The sequence below is a fragment of the Mytilus galloprovincialis genome, chromosome 3 (genome assembly GCF_965363235.1).
Source record: "Mytilus galloprovincialis chromosome 3, xbMytGall1.hap1.1, whole genome shotgun sequence".
NCBI classification, from domain to species: Eukaryota; Metazoa; Mollusca; class Bivalvia; order Mytilida; family Mytilidae; genus Mytilus; species Mytilus galloprovincialis.
Window position 1 is genome coordinate 93,859,436 of NC_134840.1, and position 22,597 is coordinate 93,882,032.

Here is a 22,597-nt window from a genome sequence, read left to right on the forward strand (position 1 = left end):
TGGTACCTTTAAAAAAGAGGTAATAGGGAAGTTACCAGGATCTTCAATGGATACATGCTTTGTCAGAAATAATACAGTGGCTGTTACATTAGGATCTGCAAACCAGACAGTTCTGGTGGATATAGAGAAAAAAAAAGTTATTAAAAAAATTAAACTTTGTCATGATTGTTATGGAGTAGCAAGTGATGGTCAAATATTGGTCATTTGCAGTATGGAGAAAAGTTCCATAGTGAACATGGATGAAATTAAATCTCATAAAATCTTTGAAGAAGTTAAGGCAAATTTTATTTCGTTATTCAAAGGAAATATCTATGGTACAATTGGTGATGAACAAAAAGTCTGCTGCTACGCTAGTACTGGAGAACCTCTCTGGACATTTAAACACTGTGACATCACCTTCCCACAAGGGATAACATTAGACATGAAAGGCTTCATTTATATAGCTTCAACCGAAAACAACAGTGTCATGGTAGTATCGCCAGATGGCAAAACAAGCAAGACAATACTATCAGAGGCTGATGGAATCAAAAATCCTTTTGCAATAGACATAAACAGAGAAACAGGACTGATGCTCATATCAAGTAGAATGAATGATGATAGTAAGGAGAAATCTTCTCAAAAAGTTTTTGTTTTTCAAATTTGAAATGTGATTTGATAATAGTGAAATTTTGTATGAATTAGCTTTCTGGTTATTACAAAAAAAAAAATTATTAAAAAGCAATTTGATTTACAACAACAAATATCTGTAAAATATTAAAGTTATAGTGTGAGATGTTTTTGTTTTGTCTTTTTTAGTGATTTAAAAACTCAATACAAAGATTTTTCTGATAATACAATGAAATATATACTAAATGATAAATCCAACCACTAGTCAGCAAGTGAAATATTTAGGCTCCTTTATTAAACAGTCTAACGAACTGAGGACAGGGGGCAAATGAGGTCATTTGTTGTGTTAAATGTTTTGGTTTATTTTGAATTTTTACGTAAATTTTAATGTCATCATTTAATGTCATTATATTGTTGTTATTTCATGAAATTGTCATACCTTTGGCCCTCTTACAGGTGTAATTTGATCTTTAATAAAGTTAATAAAAAAAAAAATCTATATTGGATTTTTCATGATCCTGGCAATGTAAATTATTTCCAATTCCATTTGGAATCTCTGAATCTTATTTTGAACCAATTAGTAGCTTTGATGAAAAAAAAAATTCTATCATAAGGGAAATTGCCTGGCAATTTAAAACATTTGACTTAGTGCAACATTGATGATTATTGGAATACATTGAATTTTTAACGACCTTGACTGGCTTATTATACAGGCCTTGCACTGTCCCTTTACAAAAATACAAAAATACAATTTTTATATCTAATACACTCTAAATATAGTAACAAGTTTTCCACTCTGTAAATGTGTACTTGCTATTTATAAATCAATTATCTCAGGTAAGTGTACTGGTTAAACCAGACATTTAACTTCCCTGTGGAAATTTCTATTACTGAGCATGCACCATCTATCACAACACAAATGGTAAGAATGTTTGGTTTTATATCAGGGATAAACATTTATGAATAAAGGCAACAGTAGTATACCGTTGTTCCAAATTCAAAAATCGATTGAGAAAAAAACAAATCCAAGTTACACACTAAAACTGAGGGAAATGCATCAAATATAAGAGGAGATCTACGACACAACAGAAACACAACATTAAATTGTAACACACACACAGAAACTAAGTATTATATAACAATGGCCATTTTCCTGATTTGGTACAGGACATTTTAAGACATATGAGACAGCTTTTCACTAGTTAAAGGTTAAATAAATCCCATCGAAGGCACGTTTATTTTTCCACATTTTGTCCCTATTGGTGACTAACTAATAAGTAAAAATTTGAAACTTGGTTCAAACACTAAATTGCCTGGTCCAAAATTTTTCAAATATGCCTGAAAAGCATTCAGACAAATAACAGATTAAGTAATTAGAGATCATCAAAAATTAAGATCAACAACTAAATCCTGACAAAAAACATAACAAACACAACCAGTTAACCACAAACATGGACCCCCTTTTTAGTTGGAAATATTAACATATCAGATGATAGTGATTTTCTTGCCACAAATGAAGCCAACAATAGTATACCGCTGCTCGAAATTCGTAAATCGATTGAGAAAAAACAAATCCTGTTTACAAACTTAAACTGAGGGAAACACATCAAATATAAGAGAACTACGACACAACAGAAACACAACACTAAAATTAACACACACAGAAACGAACTATAATATAACAATGGGAATTTTCCTGCCTTGGTACAGGACATTTTAAGAAAAAAATGGTGGGTGGAAGCTGGTTTTGTGGCTAGCCAAAACTTCCGCTTTTATGGCAATGTTAAATATAACATAAAAATGACAACATTACATGACAAGACTACAATACAAATAAATGGGAGACCATATAGGACAGAGAAACAACACAGGAATAATAGCTATAATAAGGTACCAGGCTTATAATTTAATACACCAGACAAAATCTTCACCCTTTTTCAAACATTGAACTGATACATTTAATGGCAAACCTTGAATGATCAAGCTTGCATATCCAACATGATTAAAACTGATATTTTTACAAGTCCTCCTTCTGAGGAAATGTTCCCCAATTACAATTTTTCTGATTGACAGACTTGATCATTCAATACTTGACAAGTGGAAACTTTAAAAAAAAATTGAAGAGAACCTGATAAAAAAAACTATGGCATCATCTCAGCGATAAGAATATAAGTATACATCTATATATCTACAGGTCCCTCTAGAAAATAAGATGTTAATTTCTGATAATCTAACACATCCAAGTTTTAGGTTAATGGAAACCAACAAGCAAATTTGTGGAGGTTCAGATATAAAATGAGGTTGATTTCCACACACAAGAGTTAAAAGATGGTTTTTCATATAACGTTTTGAAACTCTGTCTCCATAAAGCCTAAAGGTTTTAATGACAAGACACCTAAATGAATCATACAAAATCATAGACGACCCAAAAATGTATACAAGACTCAAAGACCGTGTGAAGCTCAACTTGATTCATGCTCTTCTTCAACATCTACACTCTAGTTTATTCATGTTAATAACATTTTCAAATAACTTTTCCAATAAACCAAGTTTTTGTATGGCACGAGCATTGATCTAAATATATCCATAATATGTCAAATATTTAAAAGTCATGTTTTCTTTGCTACAAACTGTGTTACCTAAAATAACCATTTCTTCTCTCTTAGCAAAATTTATTCCTCCTTATTGTGCAGTTTTCATTTATTTTTCAATATTTTTCTACTCTAAATTTCAGAAATAAGAGAATAATGGCCTCATTAGATAAGAAAATTTGCACCCTTTGTTATGATGATGATGGGGCATCTACAGAAGCTGTTGTGTGGTGCACAGACTGTGAGGTGTTCCTTTGTAAAGACTGTGGAAAGCATCATAAAAGGTCAAGAACATCCAAAGACCATAAAACCATGTCTTCTACAGAATATTATAAATTACCTCAATTTATGCTAGAAATAAGTAGCCAGTGTAAAGACCACAAAAAGAAGTTTGAACTTTACTGTTCTTCCCATGCTTGTCCCTGCTGTGTCCAGTGCATCACTGATGAACACCAGAAATGTCAAAAACTGAAACTTCTATCAGATATCATTAGGCAAGTTAAATTATCTGCCTCTGTTCAACTTCTTGAAAAAGATTTGAAGAATGTGAAAGAAAACTTTGAAGAGATTATAAAATGCTTGAAAAGTAGAATTGAAATCAGCAATTCTCAGAAACAGAAAGCTGCTGAAGAAATACGATATATGAGGAAATCTATAGATGATTACTTAAACAAAATAGAAAAAGACATTCTGGATGATCTTGAATCTAAACAATTAAACATAAAATCAGAGATAGACACTCTTCTACAACATTTGACACAAAGAGCCAATGAGATCAATCAATTGGAGAGTGAGTTTTCCAAAATGACACAATATGCAACTGAGCTACAAATGTATTTTGGTCTGAGAGAAATTGAGAAAGCTACATCCCAAGCCTCAAAATATATTGAAGATTTAATCAGCGACGATCAATTTGATGAAATTTACCTAGAAATTAATATTTCATCTGAACTTCAATCAATTTTAAAAGATGTCAAATCATTTGGTGATATCTTTATCAATACCAGACCATGTACCCTTGAAATAAAAGCTGGTAGAAAAGATCAAGCACAGAACCTAGTTCTTACTATTCCTAGAATTGAACAAATTAAGCCATCTATGTTGAAAAAGCTGACATCTCCGAGAGATATCTTATCAATGAATATTCGCGCCTGTAGACTTTTGCCTGATGGTAAATATCTAATCGTTGACAACCGGTTTTATACAGGTCATCTGCTACTGTTTAGTAATGCTGGCGTGTTTCTGAAAGAAGTAGTGGCATTCAATGGATGCTCCTTTGATACTTGCGTATTAAGAAATAATACAGTGGCTGTCACATTAGGATTGGAAAAGCACATAGCAATGGTGGATGTAGAAACGAATGAAATAATCAAAACAGTTGACCTTTCTCATGTCTGTGATGCAATAGCAAGTAATGATCAAATGTTGGTCATCAGCAGTACAGAGAAAAGTACATTAGTAAATCAAAATGATGAGTCACATACAATCTTGGAAGGAGTTGTGGCAGATCGAGTTGCATTATTCAATGAAAATATCTATGGTTCACTTTATAAGACAAAGCAAGTCAGCTGCTATACTAGTACTGGAGAATGCATCTGGACATTTCAGCACCAAGACATTGTCAGTCCAAGAGAACTTGCATTAGATAAGAATGGTTTTGTTTACATAGCTTCTCGTGGAAACAACAGTATTGTGGTAGTATCACCAGATGGTAAAACCTATAAGACAATATTATCAGAGGATGATGGTATAAAACATCCTTATGCTATAGACATCAACAGAGAAACAGGAGTTATGATAGTATCAAGTCATATATGTGGTGATAGTTATGAGGAATCATATCAAACAGCTTTTGTTTATAAAATCTGAAATGAGAGATTTTAAATTTTACAAATAAATGTCTGTTGATCACGAGTGTTTCCTGTTACCACTAGTTATAAGCTTTTCTTTTTACCAAGTTATAAGTCTTCTTATTCACAAACAGTTAAAAGTCTTCTTATTTATCAACAGTTAAAAGTGTACTCATTTACCAAGAGTTATAATTCTTATTTATCAACATCTTTATATGCTCTTCCTAATGTGTCTCTGATCAACACTAGTACTCTTGCTTCCTTTTAAAAAAACATACTTTTTGATGAAGACTGTATGGTTATTATAGATGTATATTACTCCACATCATTTGGTTTCGTTGTCTCACTACATTGTCTGAATATTTTTTGGTTCTTCATCTCATTTCATGCACAACACAGGTCAGGATCATAAATAATGTTTGTATGTTAAGTAGAGGAATAAAGCAAAAATATTGAAAAACATAAACAGTAAAACATGAATAGACCATATAAATAAGGTTATTATAAAGGTATTGAAATTTAAACCAAAGATGATTGAGTAAGGCAGAATAGGGTTTTCATCAGACAGTATCAAACAAATAATTGTATAAATCATCAAAATGTGACTTCATGCATAAGTGAATTTTCTTCTACTTTATCATGCTTATTTGTATATTGCCTGGGTGTTTTTTGTCCTTTAAAAACATACTTAAATGTACATACACCAGAAGAACTTTGAATAAAGCTATTCAACTTTCTGTCTTCTTTATCAGTACTTTCTGATGCAAAGAAATGTCTTTTTAGATATATAATATAACACTAGTATATGAATTTAAATCAATAATTCTGGGAGACTTGAGTTTGGATAGGTAGCTTTAACAAAATGTCTTCTCCTAAAGAATGCACCATTGAATATTCATGGTAAGACAATTTAATTTAATTCAGTTGTAAGTTTTAGATAAAAAATGAAAGGTAAAAGATGGTGTATAAGTCAACAAGATAACGACCAACTGACATTAAAATCAAGATGTCAACATATGATACGTTTTCATTTAGAAACAAATGTCTGCTAAATGTCATTCAATTCAGTTTAAATTTCTGAAATTTTACTTAAACAATAAAATATTTGAGTTTGGTCCTCATGTTTTGTATGAATCCTATTTAATCTCATTATCAGGCTGAACACAAAGGTCAAGCACAGCACAGCATCTTAAACAGATGCCTTTAACTCAGTGTCTCCTCGATTTATTTTAGTCCGTTTGGGAATGGACTTAGTAGTTGATATTAATATTTTGTTGGAAAACAGCTCACCTTTCGACCTGGTGCCACATGTTTGCCTACCCCTACAGAGCATAAGAGTGCAACATGTGGAGCAGGATCTGCTTACCCCTAAAGAGCAACTGAGATCAGCCTCAGTTTTATAGGGAGTTCATGTCACGTTTTGTTTACTCTTGTTTGTCTATTGGTATTTTTCCTTTTTAGCCGTGGCGTTGTCTGTTTATTGTCGACATATGAGTTTGAATGTCTTTCTGGTATGTTTCGACCCTCTTTTAAATAATACAAAATTAGCAGCAACAGCATTTGGCAAATCAAACAAAAAGAACAACTTAAGGGAATAAAAAAAAAATCAAAAGGGACATAACTGTGTCAATTGACTGAGTACTAAGATCATCGCATATTACACATGAATTATCTGCCATGCAAAAGCAAATTCAGAAAACATGGCTTAAATAGGAATGGGACACAAATGGAAATTTTCCAATTAGAATAACTCTCTTGTATTTGAATATTTAGGCCTGTAAAATATGTTCATAGTAAAATGAGACACAGAAACACTAGATCTGTCAGTCAAGTTGAGTCAATAATTTGTGATGGTGACCATTAATTTAATATAAATTTGTTATTACTACATTAGATGTATGTTTCATTATAATACATTATTTTGATTGGCTAACTGCACATCTGGCGTTATTCCTTAACCAATTGCATACCACAATAAAATTTACCATTCCTGATGACACGAGGTCCCACAATAAAGTGTTCGATCAACTCTTTTACACCCCAATGAAGTTACATAAAGAAGCATTCAATTCTTAAATACCTCTTATAACCTTGTTGGAACACTTTTTGTGTGAGGAGATTGCCCATGTTAATGAAGTCTGTGTAATACAAACATGTACAAGTGTAACAGTGAAACGTTTAAACTGAGATATGTAAACACCATAAAATAGGGCCAAGGGTATGTTAATGAATAGTACTGAAAAAAAGCTCAAAATCTTGTACAAATATTTAGATTGAAGTTGTTTATCTATGTTTAAGAAAGATCCTGATTTTCTAGTAATGCTACATAAGATAAGACTGACTGTTTAGTCGTGATTATTTGTGTCAAATGCTTCTCTACATTAAATTTCAGAAATAAAAACAACAAGAAAATGGCCACATCAAATAAAGACTTTTGTCATCTCTGTTGTGATGATGGAACATCTACAGAAGCTGTCACATGGTGTACAGAATGTGACGTATTAATGCAAGAGTTCAGTGTCCACTGTCATTACCACAGGAAGAAGTTTGAAATTTACTGTCCTTTCCATGATTGTCCCTGCTGTATCCAGTGTATCACTGATAAACATAAGAAATGTCAAGAAATGAAACCACTGTCAGACATTCTAAAGCAATTTAAATCTTCGGCCTCAGTTCATCATCTTGAAAAAGAGATGGATAATGTGAAAGAAAACTTTAAAATGATGATTAAGTACTTAAATGATAGGTTGAGTATAAGCAATGACCAGAAAATAAAAGGTTTATATGAAATTCAATCTGTAAGGTCCCAGATGCTTTCCTAAACAAATTAGAACAAAATATTATTGATGACTTAGAATTTCAGCATTCAAAACTTACATCGAAGACAAATATTCTTCTAATACAACTGCATCAGCAAACTGAAAAGATAAGCCAATTGCAGAACCAGTTTTCCAAAATAACACAATATGCAACTGAGCTACAAATATATGTAAGTCTCAGAGAAATAGAGAAAACTACATCTAAAGCAGTTCAATACATAGAAGATTTAAAAAATGGAGACAACTTTGATGAAAAATGTCTAGAGGTTACCATCTCATCTGAACTTCAATCAATTTTAAAAGATGTTAAATCGTTTGGAGATATAAAAACCAAGTCAAAACCATATACTATTCAAGTTAAGGCTGGTAGAAAAGATCAAGCACAGTACCTTGTTCCCATTATTCCTGCAATTGAGCAAATCAAACCAGCAACGCAGAGACCACTGACAATTCCAGTTAATATGAAATATGAATATATGTTTGCTTGTAGAATATTACCTGATAATACATATTTAGTTCTTAATGGCGATTATTATTATAAATACCTAGCACTGTTTAGTAATGATGGCATCTTTTTGAGAGTGGTAGTTAATTTAGACTCTTCATCACTTGATGTATGCTTTGTTAGAAATAAAACAGTTGCGGTCACATTAGGAAGAGATAATCAGATAGCACTGGTGAATGTAGAAAGGAACAAAATCGTGAACAGATTTAATCTTTCCCATAACTGTGATGCAGTAGCAAGTGATGGTCAAATGTTGGTCATAAGCGGCAAAGTGAATCATATTAAGAAAAGTACCTTAGTAAACCTTAATGATGAGACCCATAAAGTCTTAGGAATTGGGGCGGGCAGGATTGCATTATTCAATGGAAATATCTATGGTACCATCTATAAAGAAGTCCGCTGCTACAAAATCACTGGAGAACTTCTTTGGAAATTTATGCACAATAAGGTTGGCTATTCAGATGGACTTGCCCTAGACAAGAATGGCTTTGTTTATATAGCTTCTAGTGCAATGAATGGAGTAATGGTAGTATCACCAGATGGTAAAATCTATGAGACAATACTGTCAGCAGCAGATGGGATACAATCTCCTGGTGCAATGGACATCAACAGAGAAACAGGAATAATGATAGTGCCAAGCAGAATAAGCATTGAAAATGATAGTAATGATAATGTGGATAAAATCATATCAAATAGTTTTTGTGTATAAAATCTGAAATGTGAGATTTCTTTTGCAAATTCAAGGCTATATGTCTCTAAGTGTTTAGAGTCATGAGTCTTTCTATTTACCAACAGCTATAAGTCTTCATACTTAATCAACACAAGTACTCAAACCCCCTTTTATAAATCTACAAATTTATTCAAAATAAAAGAATGTTCTTAATATTTATCATCACAAAGGCATAGTTAAGTCTGAAACAAAAATGGTTGACATGTAAACGTTAGTTATTTCAAAAACAATTTGGTAAATGATACCAACATCTAGTAGCTAGTAAAGTTCACAAGATCAGAAAATACTCTACGATGAACGAAAAAGAAGTTGACGTAGAAGTTAGAGTGTTTAACTGAATTGATCATACCAAAGACCATAACTTTTTAGTTTGTTGAATAATTCAAAATGTTATAAATACTCCATAAAAGAATCAACAGTAAATTCAAAGCTACATATATCATCATTACATGAAATGAAAAGCTGATTTTATCGACACCATCATCTGTAATTAGTTAATACTTCAGTTTCATTATGTATATCTCTTTCATATTCATTTGTTAAAATTTACTGTTTGCAATTGCATGAATTGTTCTATATAATAAGGATGTTCTTATCCCGGGCATAAAAACAATGCCGTATTTGGCAAAACCTTTTCAACTTTTGATCTTCAGTGCTGTACAACTTTGTACCTTTTTCACTTTCGATCTTTTATATCTGGGCGTTATGTATTCGGGTTTAGTTTTCTGTAATTAGTTAATACTTCAGTTTCTTTATGTATATCTCTTTCATATTCATTTGATAAAATTTACTGTTTGCAATAGCATGAATTGTTCTATATAATAAGAATGTTCTTATCCCGGGCATAAAAACAATGCCGTATTTGGCGAAACTTTTTCAACTTTTTATCTTCAGTGCTGTACAACTTTGTACTTTTTTCACTTTCGATCTTTTATATCTGGGCGTCACTTGTAAGTCCTGTGTGGACAAGGCGCGTTTTTGGCGTATTGAATTTTAAACCTGATGCTTTTTGTTATCTATTAATCATGTTTTTCTTTGTCTTATATGTTCTCCTATTTATTTGTATTGTAGTCCTGTAATATTATGTTGTCATTTCAATGTTATATTTAACTTTGCCATTAAAGTGCGAGGTTTGGCATGCCACAAAACCAGGTTCAACCCACCACTTTTATTCCCCTTTAAAAGTGTCCTGTACCAAGTCAGTAAGATGGCCATTGTTATATTATTGTTCGTTTCTGTGTGTGTTGAATTTTAACGTTGAGTCGTTTGTGTTTTCTCTTATTTTTGAGATATTGAGATCAGACGTGGCACGGTACTTGTCTATCCCAAATTCATGTATTTGGTTTTCTTGTTATATTTGTTATTCTCGTGGTGTTTTGTCTGATGCTTGGTCCGTTTCTGTGTGTGTTACGTTTCGGTGTTATGTCGTTGTTCTCCTCTTATATTTAATGCGTTTCCCTCAGTTTTAGTTTGTTACCCCGATTTTGTTTTTTGTCCCTGGATTTATGAGTTTTGAACAGCTGTATACTACTGTTGCCTTTATTCATCATGCAACTCCATGGCAATAACAGTAGTCTACACAAAAAGGTCTCCTTTAGATCTTGCTCTACTAATTTTGTCAATATAATGCAACTTTAAACAACTGCCATACAAGTGGGGGGTTTAACTACCCAGTTTTTATCCATCATTTTCTTTTGAGAATACCTTTAATAGGTCAGAAATATATTTGTTGTTTTCCATTTTATATGTTGGTTGATACAGTTGGGTATTTTATTTTGTCAGGATTTATGTTCTTTCCCCTTTTAAATTTACTTTGAAGTTTGTCATTTTAATTTATAATTTATAGTTTATTTACTAAAAGTCTTATAATATAAAGGTTCTAACTTGAAAACTGTACAAGTAGCTTCTATATTTAGTCGGACAAACCCTTTATCCTCATGCATAATTCAACAAAAAAGACAACGTTCAATATCATGTCATCTGTTGAAAACTTGAAAAATCCAGAAAATATCGACACCTTTAAAGTAAATATCTAATAATATGAAAATTTCACATAATATTTCATTGCATATAAGAAAATAACTATCACTTGGAGATAGCCAATTCAATGTTCATCCCCCTTTTTTTTTACCTGTGTACAAGCTGATGTAACCATGTAACCTCAAGTTTCCAAAATATTTTATAGGTACACCAAATGAAAAAATAATAATGCAGTTGAAACACCGAAGATATATGTTTATGACCAAGATTTTTTTAACTGCAATGAAATGTTTGATTAATTTCTTAACTGTCAATTTTAAGGAAATATTTTTATTTACCCTTTTTCGTATGCACTCAGATGTGAGGTACGGTCATTTGGTGGTTAATTGCACCTTATATTTAAGTTTCATTCTATATACTTTTAAAAACAGAACTATTCTAATTCAATAAAATAATTGATAGCAGTTAAATCATCTAATCTTAAAATATATTTGACTAAATCATTGAAAATATTGTAAAAAATAGTTCAACCATCTCATAAAGGGTATTTTTTAATCAATTATAATTGTATTCTGTGAATGAAGTCATAAAATCACCAATAGATATCAGAACAATGCAGTTATTATTGGCTATGCTCTTTTAACACAGATAAATGTATAATAATTTAAACAAATCATAGATATCAAGTCCATATTTATAAAACTATTTGTTCTCGATACAATGGTTTTTGTGAGCATTTCTTATCCAAATATTTAAGGTAAGACATATTAAATGCATAAATAACAGTTATACCATATAATTAAATATTGCAAGTAAAGTCAAATTTCTTTAAAAAAATTTATTAGGTACGTTTCAAAAACTGAATTTCTATCTTTTTAACCTTAAACTCAAAATAAAGATTCTGAATTCGTCTTTTTTTAATGTAATAGGTCAAGAGTCAATCAACTTTAATGTACACTTTCAAAAAGACAAAAACAACAAAATTGATTAGTCCCTGTAATTTCAGCTAAATGACCCCTTCTTGTAAAGAATTGTATAAGAAAGTCCAATAAATATTTCAACAGCTTGAAGTAGTTGATGCACTTACTCTTCGGTAATTATGTTAAAAACATCTTAGTTTTGCATCATTTTTATAGTTTGTGTAGCTCAATCTGGCATTTACTAAATTTTCTTTTGTCTATATCTCATTTGTTTTCCGTAGTGATTTCTGTTTTTCATTGACTTGTCCCGTCTCTTGATGTCTACTCCTCCTTTCTTTAAAGGCTCCTTCAAACAGATTATTTTGATTGTTGTTTTGATTGATGCATTTAATTAGTTAATTCTGGTTTAAAACTGAAGATTATCAAATAAGGCAGTTAATTAACACAACTGGGTGAAAATTCCGATGATTTTTTACCAGTACATTTTGACAATATCAGTATATTTAGAAGTTGATTATACAAGAAATGATATGTTTTCTTTGATTTTCTTAGAGATTCGGCAGTTTTTTCTACCCTGCTTAATTCGGTTCTTGTTTAACTTAAGTATGGATATTATTTTATTAGAATCTGCTAATGTGAAATTTTAGACTCCATGAGGATATCTCCCTTATGCACAAGATCTGAATCCTTGTCTCCTCTTGAGTTTTATTTGGTCGCTTTTGCTTTTAACAGGTCTTCATTTTTCATTTGTTTTATAATAAATAGATTTTGGCCTTGAACATCCCTGAACAGTGAACAGGCATAAATTGTTTTGCATCTGGTGCAATAAAAATTGAACACATAATTTCTTCACAAGTAACTTTTATTTACATAAAATTTTAGGAGTAAAGAATGGCCTCATCTGATCGGGACTTTTGTACACTCTGTTATGATGATGGGACATCTTCAAAAGCTGTCACATGGTGCCCAGAATGTGAGGTTTTCCTTTGCCTAGATTGTGAAAAACATCACAAGAAATTAAGAATATCTAAAGACCATAAAACCATGTCTACAAAACACTACAATAAATTACCAAAATTTATGCGAGAAATAAGTAGCCAGTGCAAAGACCACCAAAAGAAGTTTGAACTTTACTGTTCTTTCGATGATTGTCCCTGTTGTGTCCAGTGTCTCACTGATAAACATCAGAAATGTCAAGAAATGAAATCACTCTCAGACATTCTTAAGGAAATTAAATCATCTGCATCTATTCATCTTACTGACAAAGATTTGAAAGATGTAAAAGAAAATTTTGAAGAGATTATAAAATTCTTAAATATAAGGATGAATGCCACTAATATTCAGAATTTAAAAGCTATTGAGGAAATTCGGTCTATGAGGAAGTCCATAAATGAATTGTTACACAGATTAGAAAAAGAAATTCTTGATGATTTAGAATCTAAATATTCAAAGATGAAATCAAATATGAACCCTCTCCTCCAGCAACTAAAACTGCAAGTCAATTGTGTCAGCCACATGCAGAGAGAGTTTGCCACAATGACAGAATATGCAACTGAGCTACAAATGTATGTTGGTCTAACAGAAATTAAGAAAAAAATATCCCAAGCAGAAAACTTCATAAAAGATTTGGAAAGCGCAGACATCTTTGATGAAAAGAACATCGAGATAACCATTTCACCCGCTCTTAAATCAATTCTAGAAAATGCAAAGTCGTTTGGAGATATTAATATCAATATTAGCCCAACCACTCTTCAACTGAAAGCTGGAAGAGAAGACCAAGCACAGTATGTAGTTCCGAGTATTCCTTGTATTGAACACATTAACCTATCCATGTTGAGAACACTGACAATTCCAGAAAATATGAAAAATATGGGTATAATTGCATGTAGAATATTACCTGATGGTAAATATCTAATTCTTGATTACCTAAATAAAAGATGTCACCTGTTGCTATTTAATAATGATGGCATCTTTATAAGAAAAGTAGTGACATTACTAAGATCTTCGTGTGATGCCTGCCTTGTCAGAAATAATACAGTGGCTGTCACATTAGGATTCACAAACAAGACAGTACTGGTGGATATTGAAGACAATAGTATTAAAGCAATTAAACTTTCTCATAACTGTGATGCAGTAGCAAGTGATGATAAAATGTTGATAATCTGCAGTGAGTCACAAAGTACCATAGTTAATATAAATGATATGTCTCAAAGAACCCCAATTGTAATTCGTGCAGATTTTATTTCATTATTCCAAGGAAATATATATAGTACCATTGTGCATGAAAACATAGTAAGGTGCTATACAATCACTGGGGAAATTCTCTGGAAATTTACATGTATGCATTATGACATAGAAAGTCCAAGAGGGCTTGCAATAGACACGCATGGTTTCATTTATTTATCATGTTATGGAAACAACAATATCGTAGTGGTATCACCAGATGGCAGGACCTGTAAGACAATACTTTCAGAGGATGATCAAATCAAATATCCTTGGGCAATAGATATCAACCGAGATACAGGAACAATGATTGTGTCAGGTGTTATGAGAGACAGAAATTATGATTATGATAAAGGTGATAGTGATAGTACTGATGATAGTGATAAAAGTGATGAAATATCATACAGAACCGCTTTTGTTTATCAAATTTGATCATAATATTAATAAAATATATTTAAAATTAGTTCTCTGCACTTGCCCCTCGTTGTTTATGTGGCGCGAATGAGCTGAATATATGTCATAGAGGCATTTTGAGTAATTTTTACCTTCAGCATTTTGTATAGATTTGGACTAGTTCTTATTATTTGTGGTGTCATAAATTTAGAGAAATCATCACGTGACAAGTTCAAGTTAAGTTAATTATGTGTTATGTAATTAATTGAACATTCTCATTAGCATCAGTATTATTAGTTGACATAATTGTAATTATGAATTTGTACTAATTAGAGTGAATTCGTTTACTCAAAACTTGTCATGATAAAATAGTATATATGTTGTTAATTCAATAAGTAAGAACAGAGTAGGATAGTAACATCAATAGAATTGTATTATTACAGTAGGAGTCATATTATATAGACATTTACCATTGTATGTGATTTTGGTTTGGAATTAAATTAGAAAGTCTTACTGTGAGTTTGGTATTAGTTCAGTGCCAGAGCTAAGTTTAATTCTTCAGCATCTCTAGCTGACCTCAACGTTTTTCTAATGATTTTACGTATAAAATTATGACCCCCGTAACAAGGAAGCCAGCAGCCTCTTTGTTACATATATATTGATTATATGAATCGGGTTTTATTTTTAAAATTTCAATGAAAAAAAAAAATTAGTGATCACATATCATTTAAATGATGTGTCATTTTTCAATCTAATATTGAGAGATCTGTTTTCCTTGTAAATAAAGATATGTCTTTACAAAGTGGATCATAATATAGTACAAAATCCACTTTTTTGTTTTTCGTCTTCTTGTATTTATTAGTCATTTACATAAAATTAAATATTTTTTATATATGACTTTTGATTACAAAGGAAAATGTCCAGATAAAAAAAAATGCCAACAATTCCAGAGATACTGAATCAGAATATTACTCCTGTTCCCTCTTGGGATTTTTTTGCTTAATCGATATTTTACCATGTCATTATACTGTTGTGTAACTCTTCATTGAAACATGTCTTTTCTCGACTATAATTTTTTTATGACTGTCCTTTTGGTATTTTCTAGTGTATGTTTTAAGAAAGCCAAATAAAAACAAAATAAAAATGAAAATAAGGAGATGTGGTTTGAATGTCTATGAAACAACTATCCACCAAAGTTCAATGAAGTGGATGTAAGCAATTACAGACAAACATACTGCAAAAAACAATGAGAAAAAATCCATACGGTATAGTTGGCTATAAAAGGCAAACTATAAAACAATTCAATTGTCAAATCTAAACGGCCTAATTCAAAACAAAATAATTTATGAAAAACAAATATGACAAACATGAACTAAAGAAAACTAATAAAATACAGACTTGGGACAGACATATAAAGATTATCTGCTACAACTAGAAAATATTTGTGATTAAAAGAGTTGAGTAGCCTATTTTCACCAAAAAATATTATGGACATCTAAATAGTACCTACATCAAGTTTTCAAATTTGGTCCTATCCATACTTTTTGTGTTTTTACATTTACAAAAATTGTTGACAGACTAACAAGACAGACCAAATGAATACTACAAGGCTTCCACAACCTTGATGTAGGTTCAAATTATCGATTGTAGATAGTAATATTGTTTTATGCACGTTAGATCTTGGTAACAAAAAGAGGAGTCAGAAGATACAAAGACAACATTTTAAACAACTCAAAAGTCCAAAAGCTACTGAAAACACCATGGCAAATTATGTGAGCACTGAGGGATAAAGTTTGCTTTCTTTTTTGGAATTTTTTGAATATGAAATAAAACTCGGAATTGTATTTAGTTAGGCAAATTTTGAGTTATCTTTCTTTGTCCATGATTGTACATTTGTAGTGAAACCGATTTTTATCACATATTCATACACAATATCTTACTTTTGATAAAGTATGTTAAACAAAATACACATCATATTGTGACTACGATATAGAAGGCCTTTAAAATTAGGACAATATTGCAGAACCTAAAATAATGGAAATAGAAATATGGCTTTAAAAAAATGGAGTCTTAAGGGTGGACCTCTATATATATATATGAGACCATTAAACGCCCATGATCATAAACTAAAAGATTGCACAAAACTCATTGACAAACTCTCTAAAAAGAGGGACGAAAGATACTAGAAGGAAAGTCAAACTAAAACATCGAAAATAAACTGACAATGCCATGGCTAAAAAGAAAAAGACAAATCATAGTCCACAAGACAAAACATAGAAAACTAATGACTAAGCAACACGAACTCCACCAAAAACTTAGGGTGATCTCATGTGCTCCAGAAGGGCTAGCATATCATGCTCCACATGTGGCACTCGTCCTGTTGCTCGTGTTATAACAAACCAGGTGAATAGTCTAATTCGGTAGGTCACATTCGTGAAAAGGGAACAGGATTGTAGTTAAGACATACGGAACAAAAAATGTTCGATATCTGTGAAACGGATATTTCATAACGGTCAACCAGCTCGTGATGCCATCAGTAAAATTTACGAAGAGATGATTTCAACTTCCCCATTTGGAACTCTTGGTTTAATAGCTTCCTTGTGATCAGTTAACTCTTTATCAAGGAAATCATGATAGGATATACAAGTCCGTGAATATTGTATCAATTGGGAAATATTATACCCTTGTATGCAGGCGTTCTCAAAAGATCCAAGCAACAGCACTAATATAACAAGTAAAACTGTGAGCGATGAATCTGAAAACGTATCACACAGTATAACTTACGTATATTCACCCTGAAACCAAATTTCAGAAATCCTTGTCAAGTAGTTCCTGAGAAAAATGCGAAGAAAATATTCATGGGACGGACGAACTGACAGATGGACAAACTGACGGATGGTCAGACAGAGGCAAAACAGTATACTTCCACTTTTTTAAAGCGGGGATATAAAATATATATCTCATTAGGAAGTATAGTTTATATCTACTATGTAAAAATAAAATAAATATAGGAAGATTTGGTATGATTGACAATAAGACAACTATTTTAAAGGCTGTAACACACAATTGTTTTGTATAAAGAAAGACAAAAATAAACTCTTCAAGTTCAAATTCAATTCTTATAACCAGTTGTCATTTCATAATATTTCTGCTACAGGATGATGCTAATTTTTCATATCAGTTCTGTCTTTTTGTCTATAACTCATTATTTAAATGTTTACAGATCCATTAAGCTATTCATCGTTTTGGGCTTTAATAATTATCAATATATAGTATTTAGTGATGCATACAAAATTATTCTTTAGAGCTGTTAAGATATGATGTTTTAAAACTTGGTATATGCATTTAAATGAATCCTGTAACAGGCATTAGTGACCCGAAACAGGTATTCAGATTGGTGGTTTATATTTCCTTATAATTAATCATTGAATTGCTTATGATAAATCTGTTTACATCATTCCTTACTCATTTTAGATGATAAAAGGAGATAAGTCAATGAAATTGCAAATTAACAACAAAAAATCAACCAAATATCAAGAGGTCGGCATACAGTCTTAAATAATAGACAGGTTTCTATATGATAAGGAGTGCCTTGTTTTTTAAATTTCTGAAAGTATATGATATGATATTTATCTTGTTTTGAATAAAACTCTTTTAAATACCTTTAAGGACTGCAAGAGAAGATCAAACCCAGCACTAATTGTTTTAAAACAAATTTAAGCATTAAGGCATATTTGACCAATTGGTTCCACTAGTTTAAGAAATAACACCTTTTAGTTCTTTATTTGAAGGTGTTCTTAGATGATTACTTCTAGCAAAAATCAATTTAGGCAATTTATTCTTCTATTTTACTACAAATCGTGTAGAGGTCTGATTTTCAGAATAAAAAAAGAGGAAAGGGCCAAATAAGATAGGGAATTTGAACTCTCTGAAATGATAATTGCAAATCTAAAGATGCTGTCACATGGTGTATAAAAATGACAGGTGTTTATTTGTACAGACTGCAAATAAAAGCCTAGAAAGTAAAGACACTCTATAACCCATAAAACTATGTCCACAAAAGGTAATGAAATTACAATAAGTAGCCAGTGCCATACGAAGAAGTTTGAACTTTAATGATCTGCCCATGCCTGTCACTGCTGTGTCTAGTGTGTTATTGATCAACAGAAGTTGTGACAAGGCATGCAACATAGACAGACCTTCAAAAGCAAGTCTATCTTCTAGCATTTGAAGGATTTGCAGGAATTTCTGAAATACTTAAAGCGTAAGGTAAATAGGGAAAAGTAATTCTACCAGTCTTTAAATCATGTGTTAAAAACTTTAAGAACATTTACTGATGACATACAATCTTCACATTTGAAGCTGCATTCAGATCTCAAGATTCTCCTATAACAATTGAAAGGAATGCCAATAAATAAAGGAAACAGTATTTCGAAATTCATAAATCAATTGAGAAACAGAATGTGTCCATAGCATACGGATGCCCCATCCGCACTATCATTTTCTATGTTCAATGGACCGTTAAAATGGGGTAAAATCTCTAATTTGGCATTAAAATTAGAAAGATCATGTCATATGGAACATGTGTTCTAAATTTCAAGTTGATTGGACTTCAACTTCATCATAAACTACCTCGCCCAAAACTTTCACCTGAAGCAGGACAGACAGATGAACAGACGAACGGACGGACGAAGGAACGGACAGACGGAGGCACAGACCAGAAAACATAATGCCCATCAATGGGGTGTAAAAAACAAATGCGGGTTACAAACTAAAACTAAGGGAAACACATCAAATAAAAGAGGAGAACTACGACACAACAGAAACACAACACTAAACAAGAATGTGTCCACAGTACACAGATGCCCCACTCGCACTATCATTTTCTATGTTTAGTGGACCGTGAAATTGGAATAAATTCTCTAATTTGGCATTAAAATTAGAAAGATCATATCATAGGGCACATGTATACTAAGTTTCAAGTTGATTGGACTTCAACTTCATCAAAATCTACCTTGACCAAAAACTTTAACCTGAAGCAGGACAGACGGACGAACGAACGAACGGACGAACGAACGGACAGACGGACGAACGGACGCACAGACCAGAAAACATAATGCCCCTCTACTATCGTAGGTGGGGCATAAAAATAACACACAGAAATGAACAATTATGTAACAATGACCTTTTTCCTGACTTGGTACAGGACATTTTCAGAAATAAATGGTGGGTTGAACCTGGTTTTGTGGCTAGCCAAACCTCACACTTTTATGGCAATATTAAATATAACACCAAAAGGACACCATTACATGACAGGAATTCAGTACAAATGAGCGCAAGAACATTTCGTATAAAGAATTACGCAAATAAACAAAGCAATCTCACATACCTCACATCCAATATAACTATCATTGAATATTTTAACAAGCTATCCATGCCAAAAACAAATGTACCTTGATTTTAATTTGTCTGTGTAACAGACTCATACAATGTTTTAACATGTTTGAAAATGAGATAAAGGTGGATTTTCAAATTCCGAAGATTTGATTACACAAAATTGGTTTTATTTTAATATATAAATGTTGCTAAATAATTAAAAAGTCCTAATTATGGAAAAAGAATAAATTTATCCTCAAACAATTGCAGGTGCATAAATTTGTATAACATACATAAAGTTTCATGATTTGGGTGGAAAACTGTAAAAGTTGATTATTTTACAAAATAAGTACATGATGTAGTGTGTTTGGTAAATGTTTCCAGAAAACAACTATGTTCCCAAGTTTGAAAAAATATACTTGAAGCAATTCCATAATAACTGATGCAGAAATTTTAAATATGTGTGAAATCTATTTGTTATATTCTAAGGATATTGTTTAGAGGTAGAGGCTGTTGGTTCCTCATTTGGTTATAATGGGGCTTATAGAATTTCTATTTGTTGAATGTAGTAAAGTGACATATTTAATAACATCATTTGGACAGAATTAAGCAATTTTCCAATTGGCAAACTTTCCACAGCTCCTTATTTTAAAATAGGCCAGTTTAGGATCCTCCTAACTGGCTAAAAACTACAATTTTCTTTCTAAAAAAAATAGGCATAAGAGTGCATAAAAAATATATACAAATTATAAATCTGACAAAAATTGTATATGTCAGGGTGCCTAAATGTCTGGACTGACATTTACATAGATTTTTACCCCCCCCACCCCCACCCCCACAACTGTACTTGGGAGAATGATATCATATTATTAAAAAAATCTGATTTTCAGCTGTGAATGAAGTTAAGCCGATGAAACTTATTACTTTTTTTAAAATATAAAGTATACAGGATCCACGAACTTTCTCAGATTATAATCCAAAGTTTGTCAAACTTCAAAAGCATAAATAAACCTCACAATATCAATAATATTATGAATGTTTATGCTATCAGTGCTACAAGAGTTTTCTCAATGTCAAGTTGATTAAATGTAGCTGTGAAACTTGCACTAAAGAACATAAAACCATGTCAACTAAAGACTACCATAAATTACCTAAATTCATACAAGTTATAAGCAATCAGTGCAAAGACCACAAGAAGAAGTTTGAACTTTACTGTTCTACCCATGCCTGTCAATGCTGTGTCGAGTGTGTCACTGATACACACCAGAAATGTCAAGAAATGCAACAACTATCGGTATCCTTAAGCAGGTTAAATCATCTGCTTCAGTTCAACTTTTTGAAAAAGATTTGAAGGAGGTAAAGGAAAACTTTGAAGAGATTATAAAATATTTGAACAGTAGAATGGAAACCAGCACTATTCAGAAACAGATAGCTGCTGCACAAATTCGTTCCATGAGAAAGTTGATAGATGATTTGTTAAACAAATTAGAACAAGAAATGCTTGATGATCTTGAATCGAAGCAATCAAAGCTGAAATCTAAGATGAACACTTTACTACAACAACTGAATACACAAGCCACTCAGATCAGCCAATTGCAAAGTGAGTTTTCCCAGATGACACAATATGCTACTGAGCTACAAACTTACAAACTTACATTGGTCTTAGAGAAATTGAGAAAACCACATCTCAAGCAGCACAATACATAGAAGATTTAAAAAGTGGAGGTAAATTAGGTGAAAATAATCTAGAAGTAACCGTCGCATCTGCAATCAATTTTAAATGATATCAAATCATTTGGAGATATAAATATCAATACCAGTCCATCTAGCCTTCAAGTTAAGGCTGGAAGAAAAGATCAAGCACAGTACCTAGCTCCAACAATTCCTTCAATTGAACAAATTAAACCATCCAATTTAAGACAGCTGACAATTCCAGAAGATCGGAAGTCTTCTAATATAAATGCTTGTATAATATTACCTGATGATCAAAATTTAATTCTTTATAGCCGCTTGAATAAAAGTCATCTGTTACTGTTCAGTAATGATGGAAGAGAAGTAGTGGCATTCAAAGGATACTCATTTAATACTTGCTTAGTGAGAGCTAATACAGTGGCTGTCACATTAGAATTAGAAAACAAGACAGCATTGGTGGATGCAGAAAAGAATGAAAAAATCAAAACAATTAAAGGGAAATTCCGCGATTTTTTACTTATCATCTAATTATGTTCATCTTAACATAAAAAACACATTTGCAAAGTTTTAAATTTATATTCCTTCTAATAACGGAGAAAATCAAGTATTTGTAACTTTTTTGGTTGAATTCTCGAGTGGGTCGTGACGTATTAGCCCGATTTATTGAATTCTGGGAAAAAATAAAATCTGTTTAACTCTTATAGCTTATCGACAATATACGTAATTAAAAGCACACAGCTGACGAATGGTCGAAGTTATTAACCACAAGATAGTAATGAACGAAAATGAATATGCATAAACGGTGTTTATATATCTCAACTTGTACGATTCGCTCGTGTATGTAACAATGTTTTAGATTTTAACGAGAGAAATTTATGTATTACTGAAAAATTATTACACCAGGGTTTTCGA

General features: G+C 31.8%; 1 protein-coding gene and 1 long non-coding RNA gene across 3 annotated transcripts in view; one reads left to right on the forward strand and one right to left on the reverse strand.

The window, feature by feature from the left end:
• Positions 1-22,597, reverse strand: part of LOC143069416 (serine/threonine-protein kinase Nek9-like) — a 109,389-nt gene that overhangs the window by 57,670 nt on the left and 29,122 nt on the right. The gene's annotated exons all lie outside the window — the stretch shown is intronic.
• Positions 1,464-5,106, forward strand: LOC143069417 (uncharacterized). Its single transcript, XR_012976392.1, has 2 exons — positions 1,464-1,528; positions 3,341-5,106. It is a non-coding gene; the product is annotated as an uncharacterized LOC143069417 (long non-coding RNA).